Source organism: Coturnix japonica, chromosome 3 (assembly GCF_054131305.1).
Source record: "Coturnix japonica strain WE chromosome 3, WE-NBRP24, whole genome shotgun sequence".
NCBI lineage: Eukaryota > Metazoa > Chordata > Aves > Galliformes > Phasianidae > Coturnix > Coturnix japonica.
In genome coordinates, this window is record NC_140665.1 from 14,244,747 (window position 1) to 14,271,422 (window position 26,676).

At 44.3% G+C, this 26,676-nt stretch overlaps 1 protein-coding gene across 4 annotated transcripts in view; it reads right to left on the reverse strand.

The window, feature by feature from the left end:
* Positions 1 to 26,676, reverse strand: part of BTBD3 (BTB domain containing 3) — a 66,142-nt gene that overhangs the window by 12,515 nt on the left and 26,951 nt on the right. For 3 of the 4 annotated variants that reach the window (XR_014944494.1, XM_015857127.3, XM_085542801.1), the window contains exon 1: positions 3,986 to 4,042. The gene's annotated coding sequence lies outside the window, so the exon portion shown is untranslated. Of the gene's footprint in view, positions 1 to 3,985; positions 4,043 to 26,022; positions 26,134 to 26,676 lie in introns of those variants that run through there. The other variant, XM_015857125.3, reaches the window with a different exon arrangement.

The window sequence follows — 26,676 nt, forward strand, 5'->3', positions numbered from 1 at the left end:
GAGAAGCAAGGAAACTGATCCTCTCCCAAAGATCTATCTCTCAATTATTAATTTTACAGTTTAAATCCAAATGCACATAATATATCTACATTCCCAGCTCTAATTATCCTTTAAGACCATAATATGCCGTGAAACCATTGGGAAGGTTGTCACAGGAATCACATTGCAGGCAGTGCTTGCTGCAATAACGTGTCTATGTCTGCCTTTCTAAAGGTAACTTACAATTGAGAAATCACTGAATTTTTCCAGGGCTGACAGGAACACACTTCCTCATATTACATCAGTCTTTCCTTCTGCAATAGCAAGTATACCTCAAGTTTTCCATTTTCTGTCTTCTAATAGGTTGTGCTTTTCCTCTGCCTCACATTTAGAGCTCTGCTCTTCACGTAGAAACATGAAATGGTCAATTGCAATAAAAATCAAGACTTCATCACAATTTCCAGTGAGCTGCTGCAATCAGATTCTGAACTGAGGAATGAATTCCAAGTAGGCAATGAGAAAATGCATAGATTTCTTTTCTTGTAAAGTTGCCAGGTCTTTTCCTTGGCTGTTATTATGCCTATGCATTATTAAAATTCTTTGTTTAAATTCTGGATTCCCCAATGAAATAAGTTTCAAGCGGTACATCTCCATTAAACAAAATAAATGTACGCTTAATATTTAACAGATCTACCTGTCTGCTGTTACATCTTGTTGGATTTAAGCTTACTCTAAACACTAATTAAAAAACGACGTGGACAAGTTCGAAGAGCAAAAAAGCAAACAATAAAACCAAGAAACCCAACCTACACAGCAGAGGAGCTTAACGCTGTTTAACTACTTATGAACTATTTAGTCATTTGGAAGAAACAGTCCCATCCCAACCCTTCTGTTTGTAAAAACACTCATTTGGAAAGGAGACTGACAGCTCTATTCCTGATTTCCTCCAGTAAAAAAGCACGTTAGAATTGACTAAATCCTTTCTCACACAGGTTTCTGATAAGCAGTGCTGAAAAGTATGAATTAAGTGTCATGTTTGCTGTATGAATGGCAGCCTATAGAAAGCACAACTGCAGAGAAAAAACACCTTACATTTGAAGAGTCTACTGTGAACAATAACAGTGAATTATCACACGTTCTCTTCTGTGCATATGGAAAGAAATTAAGTGAAATGCTTCATCACAACGTGAAATACATGATTTGACCATCGTGCACACAGCAATTGCAGGTAGAAAACATCCCAGAGCAGAGTTGGCAATTTATCCTATAAACACTCATTTGCTGCTTCATAGCTCAAAGTAAGACCAAGAATTATAAATGGATGCTTGAGATGAGAAAACCTGCAGCTACAAAAGGAGGGATTCAAGGTTACAGGTGATAGGCTGTTTTTCTACTGGAAGTGGTAAGTTTTGCTCTTGACAATCCGCAGGGTCACAAAGATAAGTTCTTTCCTAGTAGCTGCTTCCTTTTGTTGTTGTTGCTGCTTCTAAGCACGATACTGAGAACCTGAAAGCATTCAACCCCTTTTCTAAAGACAAGGGTCAACTTTAATTCTATTCCGCCCCTTATCAAAACTGACCTACAAAGGCAAGATCAGATAGCTCAGGAAATTGGTAATGAGATACAGTGGTTTTCATCTCTAGGTCACTAACTCTAAATTGACCGAGGTCAACAGTAATCAAAAGTCATTAGCATTTAATGATCGTTCGGTGCCCTGTGAGAAAGAAGCTGGTGATCTCAGTGCACTTGAGAGAAACCAGCACTACAATTAGTACTAACACACTGGCTATTTCAATAGAGATTGTGATCAGGTAACTACAGCCACAACTCCCCTTCCTATCTTGCAGGCAGATTTGATACTAGACAAACCTTTACACTAACTTCAACTTGGCCCAGAAACACTTCACTGAATTAATTCAATTAGGACCTACAAAGACGATGATCCTGTTCCCTTCCATCACTGTCTCCCAGATGTCTTTGTTCCCCTACACACAGCTCAGTTAAGCCTGCCAAAAGGTAGCATATATAAAGACAAGATCTCACTTGAGAGCTGGTGGCACTAGAAGAGTATCTACCCCATTAATATCCAAAGGGGCAACGCGTTACCATTGATTATGTTAGTGTGTAATTCAAGGATTTGGTTCTTCATGAGCTGCTCAACTACTCCCTCATCAAACCAGTGATGCGGTACCTGGTGGGACATAAAAGGGAAGAGGAGCTGTGGATCTCATTGCTCCCCCCTTGTTTCCAAGTTCACACAGCACAGCCAGATTCCGCTTGGATTTATGATGGCGATTCCACAGGGGAACACCACCACTGCCAAACTGTGATGAGCTTAGATGTATCACAAAATCTGATTTACTTTCTTCCAGGGCAAATATTTCAGTCACACTTGCCAATTAGATCAGTTATGCTTTAGTATTTTGATTAATTTCTCCTCCTCTTTACAAGTGAATGGCAGCTCACTTGCAGCAATGAATTTTCAAGACAGACATTAATACGCTCCTTAACTCTGGTTTCAAGGTATATTTTCAAGCAGTAAGACTTATTTGTGCAGGGATACCAGAGTATCCTAAATGCTAACTCTCCTTCATGACAATACTGCCTTATTGGCTCTATTTTCAGAGCTGTGGTAGAGAAAAATTGAAGGAGTAAGTAAGTTATTTTAACGGATTGTGCAAGGTAAACTTGCATGTGCCTTAGTTTTACGTGTTATAAAACTTCATGTATTATGGAAGCCTTTATTTTCTCATATGTGCAGCAGTATCGTCTCAGTCTGATAGTCAAAAATCAAACAGCACCTAGGTGTTCTATGTATGCTGTTATGTGCATTGCACTACCCCAATATCACACTGTATGCCTTTGAGCCCTGACAGCAAACCAGTAGGGCTGGGATTGCTTCCACCTGAGTTAAACTGGGTGTTTAGGACCCCAAGTAGGGCAAAACACTGCTCCTTTGCTGGAGTGTTAAGTGATGAGAGCGGCTCTTTGCCACCAAAACAAAACCTATTTTAATCTTGAATGAAGGACCGGACAGTTCCATTACAATCAAATGCACTTTTGTGCCCACACAACTCAGCACTTGATCCCTCTGCAAACAGGGAGCAGGGGACACAGAACTAAAACTTATGGTATAAATTTACTGCTGAAAGAAAATAAGCATTGTGAAAACTGTATAAACAGCACAGGAAACCTACCCAGCACCTGTCAGACGGGATACAGCTTGCTGTGTTTTAATTAGGAATACAGGTTAATCACCTTAGGAGCACTAAATACGGCAGCTTCAGCTTTTTTTTCTCACGTGGACACGAGCAGCCCGCAGTCACACAGAATGACCTGAGTTGGAAGGGACCTCAAGGATCATGTAGTTCCAACCCCCCTGCCTGGCAGGGCCACCAAACATACACCTTTATTAGATCAGGTTGCCCAGGGCCCCGTCCAACCTGGTCTTGAACACCTCCAAGGACGGGGCATCCACAACCTCCCTGGGCAGCCTGTTCCAGGACCTCACCACTCTCCTAGTGAAGAACTTCCCCCTAACATCCAACCTAAATCTTCCCTCTTTTAACTTAAATCCATTTCTCCTAGTCCTGCTATTATCAGCCCTTTCGAAGAGTTTACTCCCCTCCTGGGAGTAAGTTCCCTTCAGGTATTGAAAGGCTGCAATGAGGCCAGTCTTCACCCCAGAACTAAACTCTGAAGGCTCTGGGCCTCTATGAACCAGCTCTGCTTGCAGCCACGCGGACACCCAGCCCACAACTCCATGGCTGAGGTCACACAGCGCTCACTTACAGCGCTTTCCTCTCGTAACTTTTACAGCACGGCGCACAAGCAGCAGCAGCAGCCGCAGCCCTTCGGGGCCGCTCTTTGTACCGACCCGTCGCGCAGCTCCGCCGCGGCCCAGCGCCGCCATCCCGGCCCTGCCCGTCTCCCCGCCGCCTCCCCTCGGCACCACCCGCCCGACAAGGGCCGTAACAACCGGCCCGACACCCCCAGCACCACTGACCTGAGGCGGCCCCGCTCCCGGGGCGGCGCGGCCCCTCGCAGCGCCCCGCGCGATCCCGCCTCGAGAGCGCGCCCGCCCCGCACGCACGCGCACGCCTTGCACGCTCCCCCCACCCCTTCCTGCCCGAGCGTTCGTTTCTCCTCATGACTGATGTTAGATATCTATGTCACATAAGGGCATATCTGTGCATCATCAGGGCTTTGCTTCTTTCCCTGTTTAAATACTTAAGCTATTAAAGTAGATACGGAACTACAGTAGATACGGAACTACCCGGCAACTCTAATGACCGTATACATACCCATGCTGTATAGCTCTTAAGACTTACACCAGCAGAGTACATGCTTTAAATTACAGTGTACAGGTGATGATTTAATTGGGACTTGGAAGGCTCACACAAATATTCATTGTCTGAAGTGAATTGAAACAGCAGGGTTAAACCTGGATAACAGCTGTGATTTTCCATCCTGTTTTCAGATGTAGGGTATGAGGCCTTTTTGCAGCTCGTGTAATTCTGAGTGGTAAACGGCAGAGAGAAACCCATGTCTCTTGTTGTGAGAAAGGCTTTTTTGCCACCTGGATTTGTGATCCCATGGTGGACAAACATGTTCTGGCTGTGGAACTGCGTACTCCTTACGCTCACCTGATCTAGGTGATCACCTGATGATTTCAGCCTAGAGAAGAGAAGGCTGTGGGGTGAACTCATTGCAGCCTTTCAATACCTGAAGGGAACTTACTCCCAGGAGGGGAGTAAACTCTTCGAAAAGGCTGACAATAGCAGGACTAGGGGAAATGGATTTAAGTTAAAAGAGGGAAGATTTAGGTTGGATGTTAGGGGGAAGTTGTTCACTAGGAGAGTGGTTAGGCCCTGGAACAGGCTGCCCAGGGAGGTTGTGGATGCCCCGTCCTTGGAGGTGTTCAAGACCAGGTTGGACGGGGCCCTGGGCAACCTGATCTAGTAAAGGTGTATGTTTGGTGGCCCTGCCAGGCAGGGGGTTGGAACTACATGATCCTTGAGGTCCCTTCCAACTCGGGTCATTCTGTGATTCTGTGTGATTCTGTGATTCTGTGATCTGTACATCCTGCTTTAAAAGCATGCACAGACCTGTAGTGCGTTCATTCTTACCCTGATATTCAGGCCTGCTGCAGCCAGATCATACCTCCATCACAAACGAAATGGGGTACAGCCCACTGCTGAAGTGTCATTAGTTGCTTTTGGTCCTCCTTGCCTTCAGGCTGTGTGTATCGTACTCCCAAGGTGAGCTCAGCAGGACAGCTTTTGGGGATCCTCAGAGCTCTCCTGAGCTTCCAGCCCAGTTTGTTCATCTGCTCACAGAAGCCTGGACCATGACTACCTTTCATGCCTCAAAGAACACCAACCAGGTTCAAAGCATACAGGCACATGGTTACTTTTCCAAGTCAAGAAGACCTATGTGCAGCTTGCTGTATTCCTCAGAGACATGCTAGTTATCCAATGCTGCATTTTGCTAACAAGTTTCCATCCAACTCCAGAACTTACAAGCTGCCACTTGAGCTAGATCTAAGCAGAGCTGCAATATGTGGCCACCAAATCATCCTCCAGCAGCGGAAGAAAAAAGCAAGTATTTCTGGTGTGGCTGCATGTTTGTGTCTTCTTTCCTTGTGCTGAAGCTGTTGCACCCATAGCCCAGGAATAGCTGCAGTGAAGGCCTCTACAGGAAGGCTGGATGCTCCTCAAGAAGGAAGTCTTAAAGGTATATATATATATGAGAGCAGGCTGTCCCTGACTGCTTTAAGATGAGTGAGCAGGGAAGAAGACCAACGAGGAAGAACAGAGAACTTTTTCTGAGACTTCATGAGAAAACAAGAGCCTACTTTCTGTGAAAGGAAGGATGGGCAACTCTGAGAGACCTGTACTCAGATCTGGTTAGGCTGCACCTCAAATACTGTATTCAGATTTGGACCCCTCACTACAAGAAAGACATCAAGGCCCTGGAGCATATCCAAGGAAGGGCAACGAAGCTATGGGGTGTCTGGAGCACAAGGAGAGGCTGAGTGAACTGGGAATGTTCTGTTTGGAAAAGAGGCTCCAGGGAAACATTATTGCCCTCTACAGCTACCTGGAAGGAGGGTGTAGCAGGGTCAGGGTCAGTCTCTTCTCCTATGTAACTAGCAATCAGATGAGAGGCTGTGGCTTCAAGTTGTGCCAGGGATGGTTTAGGTTGGATGTAGGGAAAAACTTCTCCAAGACTGGTCAGGCACTGACACTGGCTGCCCAGGGAGGTGGTTGAGTCACTGGCTCTGGAGGTGTTCAAGAAGAGTGTAAACGTAGTGCTAAGAAACATGGTTTACTGTGCAACACTGGTGTTAGGTGGATGGAGAGATTAGATGATCTTAGAGGTCTTTCCTAACCTTAATGATTCAATGATTCTTTTGGCGTGTTCCATCATAGCTTTTGGACTCTGCCTGTTCCCATCCCAGTTTTCCAGGCAAGTGCCAGTACTGCCTACCACAAACCCAGGGCTATAGCACTGTTGGGGAAGGTGAAGCTGTGCGTGGGAGAGCTGATAATTTTTTTAAATTTATTTTTTTTTTCCTTTGGTCTGCAAAGCCATTTAACTGGGATAGACTCTGCCATATGTTTATGGTAAGATAATAGAGTCAAATATTTGTGTTCAGTCACATCTAGACTTGTATTTTCTTTTGTCTCAGAAATTTTCCAGGCATTGAGCAGCACTTTACCAAGACTTACTAACTTGAAGAGGTATTTAAATATTCGTTTTCCAGTTCAGCTCATATACTTGGGAGGTTTTCCACAAGTGCTTCAGGATTTAATTGCAGTTTCTCCAAAACCACTTTTCCACCAGGTGCTTTGCTACTGCTGACCGTGCCCCCCATGCCTACTCTCACCTCTTAAAGCTTCACTGAGTCTCTCCGCACAGCTTCCCGGAAAGGTTATTGTCTTATGTTTAATGGGGAGGAAAAAAAGGCAGTACAAGAGATTTACTGCAAATGGAAGCTATTACTGGAGCAGTTATCAAATGGAAGAACAATATAATAATGTCTAGCCATAAAGATATGAAGAGTTGCTTGTCAGAGGCAAACACCCAACTTGTAAAATTAATGTATGTGGCTGCTGCAAGCTCCTTTTGGCAGACAGGTTAAAGTCCTTACAGTACAGGTGAAACCCCCAAGTGTTCTGCAAATACTCAGGCTGTAAGATGGGTAACCAAACCAGAAGCAGACAGAATGAGATGCACTGTCAGCTTTCTCAGAGATGGGGATTTACATGAAACAGAGCATGGCCTCATCCTGATATTCCCAGTGCAATGCTGTGTCCCTTGTGCTTATTTAGGCATCAGATTCCTCCAGAAGTTGAATCCTGTTATCTCCATCAGGACTATAGCTCATTGAGGCTCCCGAGCCTGATTATTGCATTAATACTTAATGAAATAATAGCAGAGCATGTTGAATTTTGTCTGCCCTTAGACCTGTTAAGGTCAAGTCATGTGAGCTATGGAACGAAGCTAGAAGACAGCGCTTTCCAGTTGAGAATTCAGGCAGATACAGTTTTCCTCTTATCTCCCAATTCTGCCCTCTCCTGAAAACCTGGGACAGGAATCCCTTCAGGCTTAAGCAAACTACTGTTAAACTCTCCAAATTAGAAATACATGAACTAGTAGCTATAGGTGTCCAGTACAGAGCAGAAATTCACATGGCATCTTCTGCTAAGATAATAACTGAGAGGTAAATGCACAGAAATACCAGAACCCCCAGTGTGCAGCAGCATGCACATAAGTTGCTCACAAATAAGATGTTAAACTCTGCCTCACTGTCCCACTCATCACAAATCTCATAACTCTTCTCCTTTTGCTTATAAAGAGAAGCCTGGTCAAACACCCTACAGATGTGTGGCATCAGCTGTGGGTTCAGCCCAGCACTTCACTACAAAGAGACCATGGAAGGGCATGGAGAAGCCGCTGGGGCTTGCTCTTTCCTTGGGCATTAGGGATGCGAGAGGATTTTGTAGGTAATCAGAAGAGTTTTTGATTCCTGATTACATTTAGCAGCACAGTCACACCTCCTTTCCTGTTGTCCAGCTGTACAAACTACACCAGAAAACCACTGCAAAGTCTCTCTTCCAAAGGCTCATGTTCCTTTTGCAGTCTTTTATAGCTTTGGCATGCAGTCATTAGGCCCCAGGTGCCATTTAACTCTCCCTGTCTGCCTCAGGAGGGCAGTAATATTTTTCTTTGTAACCATGAGTTGTGGTCATGATTTTCTTCTTAACAAAGTTGTCTATCAAAAAATGGAAAGGTGCAAAACTGAGGCTGTCTGTTTAAAGGCTTCAGTGATGATGCATGGCTGTGTCAGGCAGGTGGGTTTAGGGCTCAACAAGGATAGGAGGCACTTGTACAAATGAGGAAATAAATTGCCCTTCCCCATCTGAATCAACGGACTGTGCTTTTGTGAAAAATCAATTCACTGGGGAGTTTTGTCCTAGGGCATGGCTCTCAGGGCAAAGCAGCTGAAGGCAGAGCCATAACCAGTATGCGAGATCTACATCCCAGTATGCTGTCCTGGTGGGTGGTGCGTGATCTCTAGCCAGGACTCTTGGATCTGTACAGGGGCATTATGTTGGACTGGCCATGTGTCTTCTGGAAGCACATGCCTGCTGTGCCTAACAGGAGTGAAATATGTAAAAAGGATCTGGCAAAACTAGTAAGTCCAAGAGATGACTCCAAAAAGTCTACTCCAGTGCTTGAATAATCAATCTGTGGGTGTTCGTGCCTGCCTCAAAGTCCTTGTTCAGGTCAGTAAGAGCCTCAAAGCTGCTTGCAGGACATGTCAGAGGAGTTGCACAAGCTCCCCTGGTTTCAGGGTGGACTGTGCCTGAAGCAGAGGAAAGCTACAGCAGCAGGTGAGGCTGCAGGGAGGCTTACCTTGGCTCTGTGTGATGGTGAAATAGAATGGTGCTTTAATAGAGAATTAGGAAGGAAAATGGTTATTGAATTTTACTACAAACCCCCAAGGCAGAATGAGGAGTAGGATGTAAAAGTGTTCAAGGAAATTAAACTGGCAATAAGGAAGGGCAGAGCGTTGATACCAGCAGCCTTAATTATCCTAGCTTACAATGGGTACACCCTGTAATAATTTTCAAGTATCATTGGAGTGAGCACAACAGGTTTGACCCACTGCTTCTTAAATAAACCTCTCTAATTAGTAACATGCATGCATTATCAGGAGCTGCCAGGAACAACATCTTGAGTCTGTTATTGTGGAACAAACACAGTGGATACTAATCTTGCTCTTAATAATTTTGTGTGTGTAGGTTATGGATGAAGCAGGAGCTGCAGGGTGGGCCAAGAGGATACACAGATCTCTGCAGCCTGATGGGGAGGGAGAGTGTACGAGTGTTCACATCCTTCACACTGACCAAAGAGGTCAAATATACCTCATTTCTTCTCCAGGGACATTATTCTCCTGCATTTACCTCTTTGAACGTTGCTGAGAACAGTGTATGAATGGGGTGGATAATCTCAGCTCCGTGTGAGGAGAGCCATCTTCAGCAGTTTTGCCTCCTGCCAAATAAGTATGTGGTTTTAATCTGTCCTTTTGGTGCCCGGAGGAAGAGCACAGACACCCTCTGCTCCCTGCATCTGCATGGCAGAGGGCATGGATTAGCCCTGAGTAAGGCATCTTGAGAGTCACAACCATCTGGCTGTCATTAGTTTGATTTGATGGAATTGGACAAATGTAACAATTAGTATGGCAAAAAACTCCTAATTAAATAAATTTAAAAAAAAAATAACAATGATTGAGGATGGATGAGTTCTTAATTTTGTGCATGAATGAAAGAACATGGTAATTAAAACCTTGAGTTTATACGCTATTCTCATTTTGTAGCAAGCTATTCCAAGGTCCATGAACCTGGCTGACAGCCCCAGGTTCCTCTATGCTACACCCACGTCCTGTCCTCTGCTCCTTTCCTCCCCCCTTCCTTCCTCTCCACTCTGCACATTTGTTCCAGGCAGCTTCCAGCCACTCACCAGGCTGTCTGGGGACATCAGGGAGAAGGCATACCTGGCAGCAGAGCCTGCTGCTGGGGTAGCCTTCAGGGCTTATTGCATCAAGTTGCATGCGTTTCAACTTCAAGTGCTGTAAAATAGGAGGAGTTCAGCCCTTGGGGCATTCAGGATATGTGGGAAGGGGTCCTGAAGTAGAAACTGCTATTCAGTCTCTCTCTACAAAGTAGTGCAAAAAGAGAAGTAAATCAGATCCAGAAAGGCATCTATTATTATGTAGATATCACTTGGAGAATAAACTCCAAAGCAGTGGGAGCCTTCTTAAAGGCACTTCTGTGACCAGTGCCGGTCTCTTCCAGGCATGCTCAGCCCTCATCATTTAAAGGCAGGGTCCTGCCAGCCCCTTCTCCAGCAGATTTTTCAATACCTCCTTAAAGCATAACAGAAAATTTTAAGAAATAAATATAAGATTTTGATAAGATACTCCTTTGCCACGTAGTACAGGGAGTTAAATAACCTAACAAGGAAATCAAGTGTTTTTTTCTAGGCTGTGCAGGTTCCTCCAATGAGCCAAAAACGCCATTATTCAAACAGCTGAAATGAGTTGTGTCAGTGTTTAAGAATTAAATGCAATTAAATATGTGTGTGCAGCCTAACAGCAAGGTGATTTTATGCAAGTTGTCTTGATATGTGTTAAGACTTGCTGTTGGTGAGCTTGTCATCAAGTTACATTATTTCCCCCGAGAGCAGAACAAATCAACATTTCCCCACTTGGTGCTTTTGAAGGCAGCGTTTCAGCAACAGCTGATCAACAGGGTCTGAAAGTGAACTTGATTATAGGCAGAGAGGATATTAAAATGGAGGAAAAATCCAAAGACAAAGGGAGCTCAAGGAGGGCAGGAGGAAGAAGCAATTATTATTATTTTTTAAGTATTATTTGGGTATTAATGCCACAGAGAAAGATTTCTCATGCAGGTCACAAATTTAACACAGACACACCAGTGGTCCGTTGCTTTATACTCTTAGAGGGGGATACCTGGTGATGTACAATGTGGTGCTGCTGTTTTTCTTTGCTTGTACATAATCTCGTGAGGTCAACATCTTAAGGTATTATACACCTCGCTCTGGGAGTTCTTTTCCTGTTTCCTTCCTTCATCAATCTGCAGCTTCCCAGATCTACATATGTGATGCAGGTGTGCCCTACCTTGGAGCACACAGAAAGTGAGAATTACTTGCCAATCCTTATTTCTGTCCAGAATACCTTAAATATTTTAAGGATTAGAGGTGGCCAAGTTCCATGACAATGGCAGGAAATACCAGATGAGGCAGCAGCATCTCCAGACGTATGTTTTCAGATAATATAAATCATTCTGTTTAATTAGAGATCTCTCCCTTGAGCTCCCAGCATGAGGCTGTTTACAGACAGTGGGTGAAGCACAAGCTCCTCCAGCAATCTCACACATTTCTTACGCCTTCCTCAAGATTTCCCCACAAGTACTGTGTGTCAAAAGAGCCTATTTTTATTCTCTTCTAGTGGTGGGGTCTTATCAGTTTATTGCAATGGGGATAATAAATAATAGTAATGGATGCAGGCAGCTAGCATCTGTTCTACAGGAATTGTGCCTGCAGTCACAGCTTCAAACTGAAGCATCTCAGCTCCTCTTCAGCTTCTGCAACAAAAGGAGAAGGATCCTGATGGGCTGAGAGTAGGAGTAGGCATAGGCAGCATATATATGACCAAGGGAACACACAGAATGGGATGTCTGTGCTGGGAGGCCTTACACTGCAAAAACCCCACCCAAATCTTCAGTGCTGTGCCAGGAGGCTGAGGTTCACCCTGGGGACTCCATTGCTGGCCAAGCCACTGCTCTGCTCCAGGCTCAGCCAGGGATTCACTAGCAGCAGAACCAGCATGGCAAACAAGAGAGAGGGTGATAAAAGCCAGCAGGAGCAGGACAGAAGGCTGAGTAGAAGGAAATGATACCATACTGACAGCAAAGCCACCTTGGGGACCTTGAGTGACGGCTCCATGTGGCTGTGGCTTTGCTTCCTTCCTGGCCAATGCGGATTGTGGTCTTGGTATGAATTTGGATTGCAAAATCTGTAACACAATGAGAAAAAGTCACCTCTCTCTCGTGCCAGATTTGCTCTCGAGGTCTCCCAGCAAGTTACTCATCAGGTTCTTTAAAGTGGCAAATCTGAAAGGGACAAAGCCCTGCCTTGTATAGCTGCCAGTGCAGAGACTCCAGGCGTGCATCTCCAGGGAAGAATATTTGCATCATTAGGAAAAACATGAAATTGAATCTTATTCTTGTAAACAAAACATCTTTGATGAATCACTTCCTGTCATTGCTGTATAGTATTCAGGATACAAAGGTGACATTAGAAGAGGGGCTGGAGTTTTCCTTGGTCAAATACTCATTAGAAGGAGTGAAGAAAAATAAAAGCACAGTGAAAAGTGTTTCTAAAATGGTGATGGAGACTGCACAATCTTTATAAGTGCATTGATTAAGAAACCTGGTGTGCTCCAAGTGTGTCATAGTGGTGAAGGACCAGCAGTTTCACATGGAGAGCAGGCAAGTTCTTGTTCATGTAAAACCTGACTCCACTGCAGCTGGAGGCCTTTCACAAAACATTTCCCATTGAAGACTGTAAAAGCCAAGCTAAACAGAAGCATTTGCTCCTGGCATAAACCCAAGCACGCATCCTGTATGTACCCCTAAATACATCTGCATATTGCTCTGCTGGGCAAGCCCTTTATTCCATAACTTGACGCCAGTGGAGCTTTGGGAAGGGTGAAAGGTGATATCAAGATTCTGTTGTTTCTCCATGAGTTGTATGGGGAAACATGAGGTGTGTGTGCTGATGCTCTAGGCTCTGTGTGGTTTTCCTTTACCAGATATCTGGCCATCCCCTACCAGCTGGGTGCCCTGGGTGCCAGCCCCTTGGGCACTGCTCAGGGCCAGGACATGGGCTGGCTGTAGGCACTGAGCTGCTGCCAGCCACGTGGCTCATGCACATTCACCAGCAGCAGATTAATACCCAGGAGGAATTTGCAGAGAGATTAGCGAACCAATGCAGACACAAGACAAGGCAACTCCTGTTGCTCTTCAAGGAAAGCATTTGTACATAAGCTAACAACTCTGCTACAGTTTCATACGTCATTAGGCTAATGTTCTGTTTAAATAGAGTTATCAATCATTTTGTGATTAAACCTCTTTGTGCTGGCAACAAATGGATGGGAAATGAAAGTGGGTTGTTTGAGGATTATAAAAAGACATTGCTAAAGCTGCCACTGCTTCTGCTGAAGGTGGAAAAGCAAAGAGGAACTAATTGAGAGTGCCAAAACAAGCCTCCAAATGCGATGCAACTTAAATAGAAACAGCCAATCGAGTTGTCTGTTAGATGTTCTGACATGCCTGAACCTTTTAAGCATATGTTTGTTTCCTATTTTCGTTTTTGCTTTTTCCATCCTACAAGACCTGAAATTTGCTTTTCTTTACCAAAAGAAATGTAAGGGAAAGCAGAAATTCTCACAAAACCTATAATTCCAGCAGCTTTAAGGAAGATGTGAACAACCAGAAGACCCCTTTATTTTACTGAATTAAGGATACAGTTATTTTCTCAGGAAAGAAAGAAATCAATTTTGCACTTTGCTCTCGATTGTCTTTTTTATTCTAATAACCAGTTGCAGGAAGGTACCATAATAGTTCCTTGCTTAATTCTGTATAGAAATTTTATACTTTAACTGTTATTAATATTTTTTCCCATTCCTCAATTACATTGAGAAGTTTAACTGACAGAATTCATTCTGGGGATTTTCAGGGAAACCATATTTTGTGCATCTCACCCTGTTTGAAACATGTTTTTGCTTTTCCCAGGAAGCGTTTTAAAATCATGTTTATTAGTCCTGTCAGCAGCAGCTGTTGAAGTGTTGTAACTGTTCTTGTTCATCGTTTCCATGGTTGTAGCTCCTCAAGGAGAACAACGGTAGGGTCAGAGGTGATGGCAGCCCATTTTTCTGCACCAAGGCCTAAGCATTTCCCCAGCCCTCATCAACAATAACACAACCATGAGTGACACAGAGCAGGTGAAGAGATGCTGATTCTTCACTTTCTCTTCCAATACAAGTATGAAATGCATTTGAATGACTCTAGGAAGAGTCAAATAGAAAAGAAAAATACCCAAGAAAAGACAGTTCTTTGTACAGCAAGGAGAACATCTGGGGGCTCCTTGGCCAGGGGTGCTGGGATGCAAGTGCTTGCAGAATTCAAGATCAACACTTGGACTGCACAAGAACCTGGAAGTCTCTTGGAGGTTAACACGTAGGCAAACCTCTTCAAAGCTGTGAACCCTTGACTGAAATGGGCTTATCAAGATTCTATAAGAAGCATCATGAATGTTTGTCCTGTTCCTGCTCTTGCCTATATGCTCTGCTGCTGGAAAGGCTGGCAGGTAGGTTGACCCTTGTAACTCAGCTCAAGCTCTTTTGCAGCAGTCACACTCATGATAGTGTTTTCTTCCCTGTGCACAAATGATTTTCACAGCAGAGATTAAGTTGTACTCAAGCAGTGATTTCATCATTGCATCGTGTAGGTTTTAAGTATCCAGTTCCTGGAGTGGAATCCAGAAGCTGGTATCAAAGCAAAAAATTAGACACCTCAGGGTGTGATTCACAAAAATAGAATACATTAAAGATGGTGTTAATGAGTATTAAAATGTTGAGGACAGACAAGATGGGATTTCAGTAACCAGAGTACTGTAAAAAATCAGAGCAGCCCTCCTGGACAGAACTTAGCAGCAAATCTGGCCATGGCCTGCTGGGGTCAGATCCTGTGCTTGTGTAAATGCAGTATCTGACTCACACCTATATGTGCCTTGGAATGTGGCACATCAAGAAAGGTAGTGCATACAGAATAAAGAAGGGTCTATGTACAGAATGGGCTCCAGGACCACAGTTCTGGAAACCTCCAGGTCTAAATTCAGTCCAACCCCTTAAAAGCAGAAGAAATCATTTTAGATTGAAGTACCGAGACTGAGAAGCCTAAAGATTTCCTGGGGAAACTCAGAAGCTTTTGGAAGATTGGTGGGTTTTGATGGAAGTATTGACTTTGCAGCAGAGGATGGGGGAGCCTCTCCCCACTTCTGTTTTCCTATCACTCTCTGGAGGTAGCAGCAGTGCCCACTGACCATGCTGCTTGATGGGCACTCAATGAAGTTTTCAGATACTCCATGTCCTTGATCCTGGGTATTCATCTGCATGTTAAGCAGACCTTATTTGCTGTGTGTCTTTGAGTTGCCTTTCCTTGCCACAAATACAGACTATGTGGGAGAAGACTCGCTAAGAAACAGAGGTATGGGAGAAGAGCTGTATTTCTGCTGGGGAAGGAGAAAAATGCATCCAAATACTGGCTCCGGTGAAGGGGTATTCCACAAAGCAGGAGGAGCTTTATATGATCCCTGCTGAATGTGCTGTGTCAAGCAGATAATGGATTCCTACCTTGTGTTATATACAGCCTGCTGCCTGAAAGTGTCCCATCTTGCCTGGCCAGCCAGCTATCAAAAGGACTTTCATCTGCTTACTCAGTATCTTGACTCATAAGTGATGAATACTGAAAGAAATAGCCTTGTGAGTGTGGATAGTCCAGCTCTAGGACCACACAAGCATGTGAGGACTTTCATCTGCTTTCTAAGCCTCACAAAATTCCATTCTGAGACATAATGGAATTTTTATGTCTCAGAGTCTTCTGTATATTAAAGAAAACAAATTAAAATTCCTAATTAATTATCTGTGCAACAGAATATCTTAAATTAGAGGGAGGGGCTGAGGGGCAATATAATGACGTGGAGATGGATAAACTCAGGAGTGACTGCTTCTATCAAGAAGAGCAGTCACCCTCTAAGGAATGGTGCTGCAGCACCCCAGGCACTGCCCTGGTTGCTTTCCGGGGAGCTGCAGCAAAGCAGCATGGGGAGGGTCTAAATGTTTGTATCTGCCTTCATAATCCGGCACAGACTTCTGCTATCAAGGTTGCATTGTCATCTTCTAGAGCAAGTTTTGCTTCCCTCTGAACCAAGGCTGCAGGCAGCAGCAAGCAAGCTTGACAGTCTGGAAAGCAAGGTTTTTTCAGATAGTGGCAGCTCAAAAGAACCTTTTCTCTCCCACCCCTATTTTGGGACTGAAGCTAACTACTGAAATTATGCCTTCAACACAAACTAGACAAGGAACTATGACTAAATCAATTCAATTGGAGAATAAATATCGGAAAAAGATTAGCACCAAATCAATATTTCTACTCAAATGCTGCTTCAGGACAGATCTAAGGTGGCTTAGGTACTTATTTTTGCATTTCTATGTCTTAACATCTTTGTGGTTCTCTTCAAAGTGCTAGAAACAAATTTAGGATTGAATTTAAATTCCCCAGTGTGCATTTCTTTGGGGCTACATGATCCCAGTGGTGTGATTTACCTGTAAGCTCAACCCCAACCCAATGTTATTTTCTAGAACTACAGCTGTATATGTCACATTAATAATACGCGTTCAGGCTGCACACTGCATGCTGCTATTGCATAGTAACAGGATCCTTAACTTTTACCACAAATAAGCTTAATATCAAGTCGCAACATTTTCCCATTTGTTTCAGTTTAGAGATGAATAAGGAGCTAGAACTGCCTTTTCAACACACAAAGGAGCTTAGTCCCACCTGGGTCTGCTCCCAAGCAGGCAGTGAGGATCGCGGGAGTGAATCAACCATAGCACCAGCAATGGGCTGGGGCTGATTCTGAAGCAGACGGGAGCTTATGGCTCTCCTAAAGCTTGAGTAGAATTAGTTAAAAGCCTTTCTAATAAAATCAGCCTCTCAGCAGGGTGCTCTTGTGTAGCCTTTTGGGAAATTCAAGGGCAGACCTCAACTGGTAATGGACTGAAGGTGCAAACTGGAGCACTGCCCAGTGCAGGCAAGTTCTGCCCATGTCCTGCAGCCAATATCCCTCCTGCCCTCTCACAACCAGACTTCTTCTGCACTCTCCAGGATACAGAGGGACTCTGCTTCTTCCCCACACAACATGGAACAATCAAGGTGGGTACCTCAGTCAGGGTAGGACACCTTTCAAAGCCCATTCATGGAGAACAGAAAACTCCAGCAACCAGGATTTGTGATCATCTGATGTTACAGCACCACTTGATAGATGCCCCATCCCTGCAGACATTCAACTCCAGGCTGGATGGGGCACTGAGCAATGTGATAGATCTTCAAGTGTCCCTGTTCATTGCAGGGGGTTGGACTAGGTGGCCCTTCCAACTCAAATGATTCTGTGATTCTCTAATTCTATCCCTGCAAGCTCAAAGTAATGGAATTAAGACAGATAGCTGCAAAAAGGCTGCAGCAGAGCCAGACACAGCTAAAGCAATCCAGGATAATAGAAATGCACACACATTCCTTGTTTCAAACACAGAAAACTTCAGTATCAGCACAACTGCTTTAGTGGAGCTGAAGGGAATTAGAGAAGAAAAAGCAAAATAACTGAACGTCTTCTGATTTGTACCATGAAATGCCTCTAAAATAACTAGTCACACTGCAAAGGGCACATGGAAATAACATAAAAACATTACACCTTCAGAAGCCTTGTAGAAAAAAAAAATACAATGAAATTCACTGCCTAATGAGGTCGTTGTTGGGGATACTTTACACCAGACAAAACTCACTGCTTCGTGCTCATTATACCAAATTTGGAAGAGAAAGTCTTATGATTTTAACTATTAAAATTCCAGAATCAGCCACATGCCTGCCCTTTGACACTGTCCACATTAGGCTTTGTTGTTGGGTTTGTTTGTCTGCTTGTTTGTTTGTTTTCAACAGCAATGTTAGCCAAGGAAAGACACCTTAAAGTGTTGCAGTAAAAAGAGGAAAAAAAAAAAAAAAAAAGCCTGCATATGAGTCGTATTCAAACAGAATATGATAAAAGTGCATGAGGAGCATCTCAGCAATTGGGTGAAGGAAAAGCTAGCAGGCAGCATGAACAGCACGAGGGACATCTGTAGTGTTACAGGGAGAGCTGACCTCCTGGAGGACTCAGTGCCCGCATATTGATGCAGACAGCATTTTGCCTGCTGCAACCTGGAGCTCTTGGAGCCGACGTTGCTGCTTGCCAATGCCATTCAGCCAATGGCAATCTGCATGGCAGACAACTGGGCTGAAGCAACTGTATGCTCTAAAAAATAGTGTTGGCTATGGTAAATCAACGAAGTTCCACCTTGTACTAAGCCAGAACTATTAGGAGCAAAAGCTGTTGGCCCCAAAATACCAGGACTGGACTATTTCTACCTATAGATTTGGGTTGGGAAGAGTTAAGCGCTCTAAGTCTGTACAGCAGCACAGATTTTCCAGTTCCTTGCTTTTGTCTTCCCTACCTGAACTGGGTTTGTGTGTTTCCTCCTGGAGGCCAGCAGTCATGTCATACAAAATGGGCAGGGAGGTGGTGGAGTCACCGTCCCTCGAGGTGTCCAAGAACCAAGATGTGGCACTGAGAGACATGGTTAGTGGGCATAGTGGGGATGGACTGATGGTTAGACATGATGATCTTATAGGACTTTTCCAACTTTAATGAGACTAGGGTTTCTTTATTAAGTCATTTTCCCCACACTTCTATGCTACAGAGCCCAGGTGCTGATTGTTTGCTGCCTTGTTCCTGTCTTCCCGTTCCTGCCTGCAGCCTAACCTAACCTCTTTCTCTCCTTTCTGCTGCTGGGGGCGTGAGCTGGTTAAACACATCCCTAATGCTATACAGAATTAATGAATGGTTTGCTAATAGCATATCCATATCGGTCAAGAGTGGTATTAAACATACATGGACATATTAATTTAGCAACAGCTAGTTAACTATCAATCCAATATTTATCTTTCCTTTGGAGCTGTCTTAATAGAATAAAGTGAAAAGATTTTGTTTTTCTTAATTAAAAAATAGAAAATAAAAAATCGCCAGGCAAGCCTCTTGTGTGGTTTATTTAAACCAGGCCAACAAAGACATTGTAACCATTTTTCTTCTAAATCCCTCCTCAGCTGATGGCATAGCGGGGGGTAGCACTGAATGAGGGGCTGCCACCCTGAATGCTCGCCAAGAGCATTCTCACCGAGTGCCCAGCCCTCACAGAGCAAGCATTGGAGCTTCCCTCAGATGGAGGATTAAGTTCGACACCGGCTGGGCTCAGCTCCATGGCAGCACTGTCGACAGAGGTATTAAGCCCTTGCATGCAGCAGATTGATTCTGGCTGTCATGTAGCCGCTGTGCTGCTGTCAACATGCTCCGCTGCGGCTTACCCTGACATAGTGATCAAGTGCTAGGGGTTCTGCCTTATGTATTAAACATCAAACCATGCCAACAGATGAAACCCCCTCCCTGCCATACATTGCACCAGTGTGTTGCTCTGCAACAGCAGTATCAGAGAAAGGACAAAATGCAGATGACTTTAGCACCATAGCATTGGACTCTCAATTCAGTGAAGAGCACCTGGATCATGTCACCTGCTGTCATTCCAGTGGAGCAACATTAGCTGAGAAAGACTGGGCAGAAAGGGATATTTCATAAGGAAACCCTCTAAGAAGCATGAAATCCTCTGAGTTGGAAGAGACACTTAAGGGCCATCTAGTCCAACCCCCTGCAATGAACAAGGACACCTACAGTTAGACCTTGTTGCTCAGAGTCCTGTCCAGCCTTACCTTGAATGTCTCCAAGGACAGGCCTTCCACCCTCTCTCTGGGCAACCTGTTCCAATGGCTCACCACCCTTACTGTAAAAGCTTCCTTATATCCAATCTAAACCTTTTTCCTTGTAGTAAAGTAAATTCTTTTACTTTGAAACCATTTCCCCTTGTCTTTTCACAACAGAATCTGCTAAACAGTCTGTCTCCTTCTTTCTTAAAAATCCTCATTAAATACTGAAAGTCCGCTCTTAGGTCTCCCTGGAGCCTTCTCCTATCTGGGCTGAACATCCCCAGCTCTCTCAGCTTGTTCTCAGAGAGATGTTCCAACCCTTGGATCATTTTTGTAGCCCTCCTTTGGATGTGCTCTAACAGGTTTGTGTTTCTCCTTTACTGAAGACTCCAAATCTGGATGCAGTACTCCAGGCGAGGTCTCACCAGAGCAGAGCAGAACAGAGGGTCACCAGGCTTGGTTGAATCTCATGAGGTTCACTTGGGTCCTCTGGATGGTATATCATCCCTCAGGTGTGTTGACTACATCACACAGCTTGGTGTCACCCAAGAGTTGTCTCCATGTTGGTACCAAAGCCCATCAATGTAAAAAGCAGCCAAAAGTTAGCTGTGGAAGCTCACCTCTCCTTCCAGCCTCTCAGGAAACCTCCTCCAACACCGACTGCTGCTTCTCCTGCACTACATGGGGTTGAGTTTCAAGTGGCAGCTGCCTTTTTGGTTATAAACAAAGTGAAACAATGAAATACCCAAATTTTAAGAACTCCAAAAGACAAGGGAAAGGTGAGCATAAATACCCAAGTAAAACAAGGCTGGGCAACAAAAAGAGAGAAAGACAGAGCCATCCAACTACATCTCTGGAGGGCCATTTACTAACAGCTACCAATACCTCATGTCTTGCCCACAAACCCAGAGCGTCCTCACCCCTGGTAGAAGCCATCCCCCTGGAGCTTTCTGAGGGGCTGTGATTTGGGAAGAGAACTTACAGTGAAAGAGAACGTACAGTGAAAGAGTGTCAAATGTCAAAGGAGGGATTTGAAAATATATTAGGTTGTGAAACCCAGAGGACTGTGTGGAAATTAAAAGTGGAGACATCTCAGAAGCAGGACTTAAGCAAGCAAAGTCAGGCGAATCTAAAAGCCTTAAGGGCTTTAAGACAGCAACACATATCTAAAGAAGATACTGAAGAATGACAACTGAAAAGTGACAGGCAGTGAATCTGACATGTCTCCCATTTTTTGGGCTCTGTGCATCCATCACTCATGTTTAGGGATCCTCTGAGGCTCTGTCCCTTCCTGCTTGCTCTGGGACATCCCTGACATGCTGCACTCAGCTGCAGAACCTCCTAGGAAACTGCAGGGTGGCTGAGACATTTGGAAACAAGGGGAGGTGATCTCCTGCAAAGGCTTTTAGGTGGAAAACAAAAAGATGTACTGAGTGCTGCTGAAGTTGCAACAAGAGCCAAAACTGGGAATTAGCATTATTTATTATTATTTTTCAAGGACAAGCTTGCATTGTTGTCAAGGACAACTACAATCTCCCTTTTGCAAATTGCCTCAGAGGCAGCTGAACATCCCATACAAATACACCTGTACAACGTGACTGTGATGACTCCTCAGTGAGGGACAGGAGGGCTGCCCTCATGGGACATGCTTGGATCAGACCCTCTCTGGAAGCTTTGGGTGATTGAAATTATTTCTCTTTCAAGTTGCACTTCTAAAATTGCACTTTGCATTGTAAAATAAGGGCACAGCTCTGGAAATATAGGAACAAGGCGTAGACAAGTAAGAATTCCCCTCTGGCTTTGCTTTCTACACAGGTTTTAGGCTGGCTCTGGCTGACCTGCTTTGCATTTGGTATCCTGCTGGGCTCCAGGTGTTACAGAGCAGCAGTGATTAATTACAGCATGTAACACAAAGATTTAAGGAGCTTCTGTTTGAATTCATTTGTGAGCTTTCACGTATCCAGCACAATTAACTCATGTAATCTGCAGAGTTGGGATCTATCAGCAAAATGGTTTATGTATGTATTGAGGGCAGCCCTTCCCAAACACACTGATGGGGCACTGTAGGAGCTGAACTGTTACCAGAGTATTACTGACTTGGTGTAAATTTAGACTGTTGCTTTTTTGAGCTAAAAAAAAAAATAAAATAAAAAGAATAAAGAAAAAAAGAAAGGAATGTGTGTAATGATTTTGGATCTTCAATGGCCAACGTATGTTAGAAATAGGCTACCATATGTAGTCTTTCTGAAGGCTGTACATCCAAACGTAGATTTGGAATCAATTTAATGCACAGTTCTTTATTTAATTATACCTACAGATGCCTAAGTGACAATTTAAATTAGCATTAACTTGATAGCTTTTGCTAAAGGCAGACAAACACGATCGGGTAGTGGGCAGATTTTCCTGCAAAGCTCTGCCTATCCCCATCAGTTCCCGAGGCATTGCTCCAAATATAAACCCCACTGATCTCTTCAGCAACAAGACCTTCTCTGGAAAGAGCTTCTATGCCCAAACAGATTCAGAAATGAGACACTGATCTCTCATAAATCACATCCTCGCACAAAACATCACCACTCCGCCAGTTATAGGAATGCTACTCAAACATCAGGACCCTACAGGTTCATCAGGACAGTCCTTACCCAGAAATTCCTATAAATCCATATGTACTGGTCTTGGGAAATGGACAATATCTGCAAAGCAATTAAAATAGTTTGGGATGGAATTAAGATAAATGTGTGAAAATTCACCACTTACCTGTTGATGAACAAGATATTTTGCTTCTGAGAACTGACAGTTTCACTGCAGAGGCGTCCCACAGGGGCACAGGTTAAGTTTCAAACATGTTAAGCTTCCAGCACAGTGTTTGTGTCTGCAATACCCTCCTTACTAAGCTCCTCTAACATTTCAGAACCAACAAGAATGGGAGCAGAAGCACTTCTATCTATCTGTCCAGAGCCCTGACTTATCCATGCACGTTCAACTTTTCCTCCATCTCTCCTATAGAAACAAATCTCTTCTATGTATCCTCACCCAAGGAAGGCTGGAGCATGATGATAGAGGGCTACATGATTTCAAGAGAGATAAAAGTCAGAGAAAGTGGGGCAGGGAAGTTGTCCTTCCTATTGAGATGATGAATGTTCAAATAACACATAGCTAGAGAACCAGAGTCTCCTGCTTCTGCTGCAGTGAGCCACGAGAATGTACCACTTACATCAAATGCTACTTGGACTGACAACATCCCCAGCACAAGAGGATCTAAGGACTGCACAGTGTCTCTCTTTAAACTGAGCTTTGCAGACATGTTACGCTTCAACTTCAAAGATACTTCTATCCCCCAAAAACCTTCACTCTGATCTTGATAAACCCCTGAATTTGTCAGCTGCTCAGTCACAAGGAATTTGTTTCATGCCAAGCAAATAAGTAGTGATTCTGTCTGACTTTACTGCAGCAGACTGTGGTGGCAGAGAGGCTTTACCCTGTACTAATGACTCTTAGGAGGGCTGGCTTCCTGAAAGAGTCAGCACCAAACACACAACATAAAAATGATTCAGAGGCAGCTCGATACCTCATTGTATGGAAAACAAGAGCCCCAGGACACAAATCAGCTGCAGGAGGGAAATTTTCAGCCCGAGAGTGCATCGCTTTTTGCTGCAGAAGTACTGGCAGGCTCTGCTACTTCCCTCCCTGAAGCAGGGGCAGGTAGAGCAGTGCAAGGCATGCAAGAGCCATGCAATCTCAGGGCATAGCCCTGCTTGTAGTGATGCAGACAGAACTGGATTGCACACCACCAGTTCAGCAGCACAGTTCAGTTTCCCCACTATGCATCAAGGAAGTGTTTTCTGATTAGTTGAATAAATCCACAGCTGTGCTTGTTGTCACCTTGGTAAAATGCTCGGAGAAGTTTCTCCCTTCAGTAGCTCTCAAAATTGGCTCTGAAAGGATGATAAGTTTTTAAAACACCTGGGAAACATTTTTGGACTTCTCATATCAAAGCAATCGAGATGGGCCATTGCTCCCATAGTGCGGAGGCTGAATTTCCTTGCTGCCATTGACAGGTTGAAGAGGCACAATCACTTCATACGAAGAACACGTGACAAGAGTGGTTTGTTAAGGACTGATCTCAGAACTCAACTGCTGTCTCCAGTGACAGGACAGAGGGGATTTCCTCATTTTCTGATGCATCCTCCAGGATCCCACATGGCTTCAGGGCCCTCTCTAGCCAGCAAGGGTTGGGCTGTGGCTCCCAGACTCCAGTGGAGGACAAGTTTGAGAAGCAATAGCACAGCTGTGCATCTCATGCCCTGCAGCAAGACTTGGGTCAGGACCTGAAGGCTTGCACCCCAACACTCACAACAGGGATCTCAGGCTCACTGAAAGCCTCTGTGCCACTCCTCCCTCCACAAATAGAGCTCCTGCATATATTTTGTTTGCTTGCTTTTGAACCAAAAAGGAACAGCTGTTCAACGTTTTTTTCGCTGCAACTGTGCAGCAAGTTTGTGGTTAACACGATGCTGTGAGCAGAGGGTGGGTTGTCCCCTGGCAGGGCAGTGGCTGGGAGATGGATGCTTTGTGCAGCAAGGTGTGGCAGCAGTCGGCTAGATGAAAAAGCCTTGGAGATCCAAGAAGGGGAGACTCTATCTGTTGTACACTGATATAGTGTGACAGCACAAGCAATAGCTCACTCAAGTCCTCTACCAGCTAATGCCATTTTTCCTGAACATTGTATTTCTTTAATCATTATACTCCCAGATTGGAAAGCATTCAGTATCAGAAAATTTTAAAGGTTTGGGAACTCAGAAAATCTAGTAATCAAACTAATTGGGGTTCCATATGTAAGAGACTAAGCTACAACAATAAAGTGGAAAAGCTGGGAAATAGAATGAGGGAGGCCCAGGGGGGTCATGGATGCCCTATCCCTGAAGGCATTCAATGCCTCTGGGCAGCCTGGTCTGGTGGTTTTTGCCCCTGCACATGGCCAAGCTGCATATGGGGGAGTTGAAACTAGATGATCATTGTGGTCATTTTCAACCCACGTCATTCTATGATTTCATGATTCTATGATTCTATGAAAAACTTGAGCTGATCCACACGGGTTTTAAGGAAGTAAAAGAGTAGTTTTAGGAGGGAGCCACTGCTGTCATTCCCTCAGTCAGTACTGAAGCACTGCAGGGACAGCTGACCAGCCTGGTGTTACTGCAGCACTGCTGTGCACAAGGAAACCCCAGAGTGCAATCCTTGCAATCACAAAAACGTCAGGCCAGGATCCTAACTACTCATGTCGTCTTGCTCTCTCAGTACTCTTTGTTCCCATTTGTGACATACCACAGGGCCGAGCCATGGTAGCATGGCACTGAGGCAGCAGATGCAACTACCCAGCTTGAAGTTTTGCTCCTTACTTTTACATGACAACAAAAAGAAAGCCAAAACCAAAACCACACCAGCTCCTGGGCACAGGATGAATTTGTCTGATTATTGTCATCACACAGGCATTTCTCACTACAGGGCAATACTTTTGCCTTCTGTATTAAATGAAAACCCAGCACCATTTTGCAAGGCAAGGGGAAGAAGATTTTCAGTGGGGATTTTAGAAGCCCATGACTCTTGCATGACTTTTGCCTCCTGCATGCTGCAACTGGTCATCCAATCTGTCAGAGGAGCTTGAGGCTACGGCTTGGCCCTGTCTCAGCCCCAGCACCTAATCAGAAACGACTCTGAGAACCATCAGCTCTGAGTATTTGGCACAGAAGAGCTCAAAAGTCATTTGAAAACAAAACAACAACAACAACAAAAAAGAACAATAAGAAACACTCCAAAAGGCAGAGGGGGTGACATGCACAGGAGGAGCTCCCTGCCAGCAGGGGCTGAACTCCTGCTAGGCCCTTCCTTCAAGAAGGCAGTCCTCAAAGGCATTAAATACATTTCTATGCTTTGCTCATTTGCAGAGCAGGAAATATGCCCCTGACCCAGCCCTATTTACACAGGACATCCTATTGAATTGGTGTTTTTTTGTTGTTGTTTTGTGATTAAATCCAAACACACAGTGCTGAAAATAGAATGGATAACTGCAGTACCGACGAATCACTGCAGTTTGGTCTCTAAAGGTTGTGTGTAATTTTTTTTATGTTTCATAATTGCTCCATCTCACCCTTTTTGCCTTTTGCAGAGCATCTGCACTTTCTCCTCTGGCCTCGGCTTTCCAAAATAAGCTTTTTATTAATTCAGAAATGAGTAATGCTTGTCTGGAGCGAACAAAGGCAGAAAAATCAAGCAGCAGCTATGCATAAAGCACTCGCAGTGGATTTAAAATCATTGTTGATACTCTCACCTGGTTTGTCCCATGCAGGTCATGATCATTTGCACTGCATTTGCCGCTGCCTATCCATGGGCTGGCTGCTCCATTGCTCTTAGTGACATCTGATCAAAGTCTCCATGGTTACTGTAAAAAACAAAGCTGGGTGAATTTACAGACACACAAGAGTTTCAGAGACCAGATCCCACTAATTTTAGACACCTTTCAGCTCCTCCTATTGAGGATGCACCTTTGAGACCAAGCTGTGGTGCTTCCTGAGGCACAGAGGGCAAAGCAGGCTGGCAGCACATAGAGCTGTATGTATGTCAATGAAGGAGACCTCCTAGCCTGGGACTGGGCCAGGATGAAAAGCCAGCCACAGCTGAGGTTATTCAGCAGACAAAGTTGCTGAGGGTGCACTTGATCTCACTGACAATGTCATTGAAAAAGGTGTTAAAGAGCACTCATCCCAAGTGAGGCTGAGGGACACCACTTTTCACTGGCTTCTACCTAGACATACGGCCACTGACCACAGCTTTGTGGCTGTGACCATCCAGTCAATCCTTTATTTACCAAATAGTCCACCCTTTGAACCAACATCTCGCTAATTTTGAGATAATGATGTGGTGTAGGACTCTGACAAAATGCAGATATAAAAATATACACGTATATAGAATCAGGTTTTGCAAA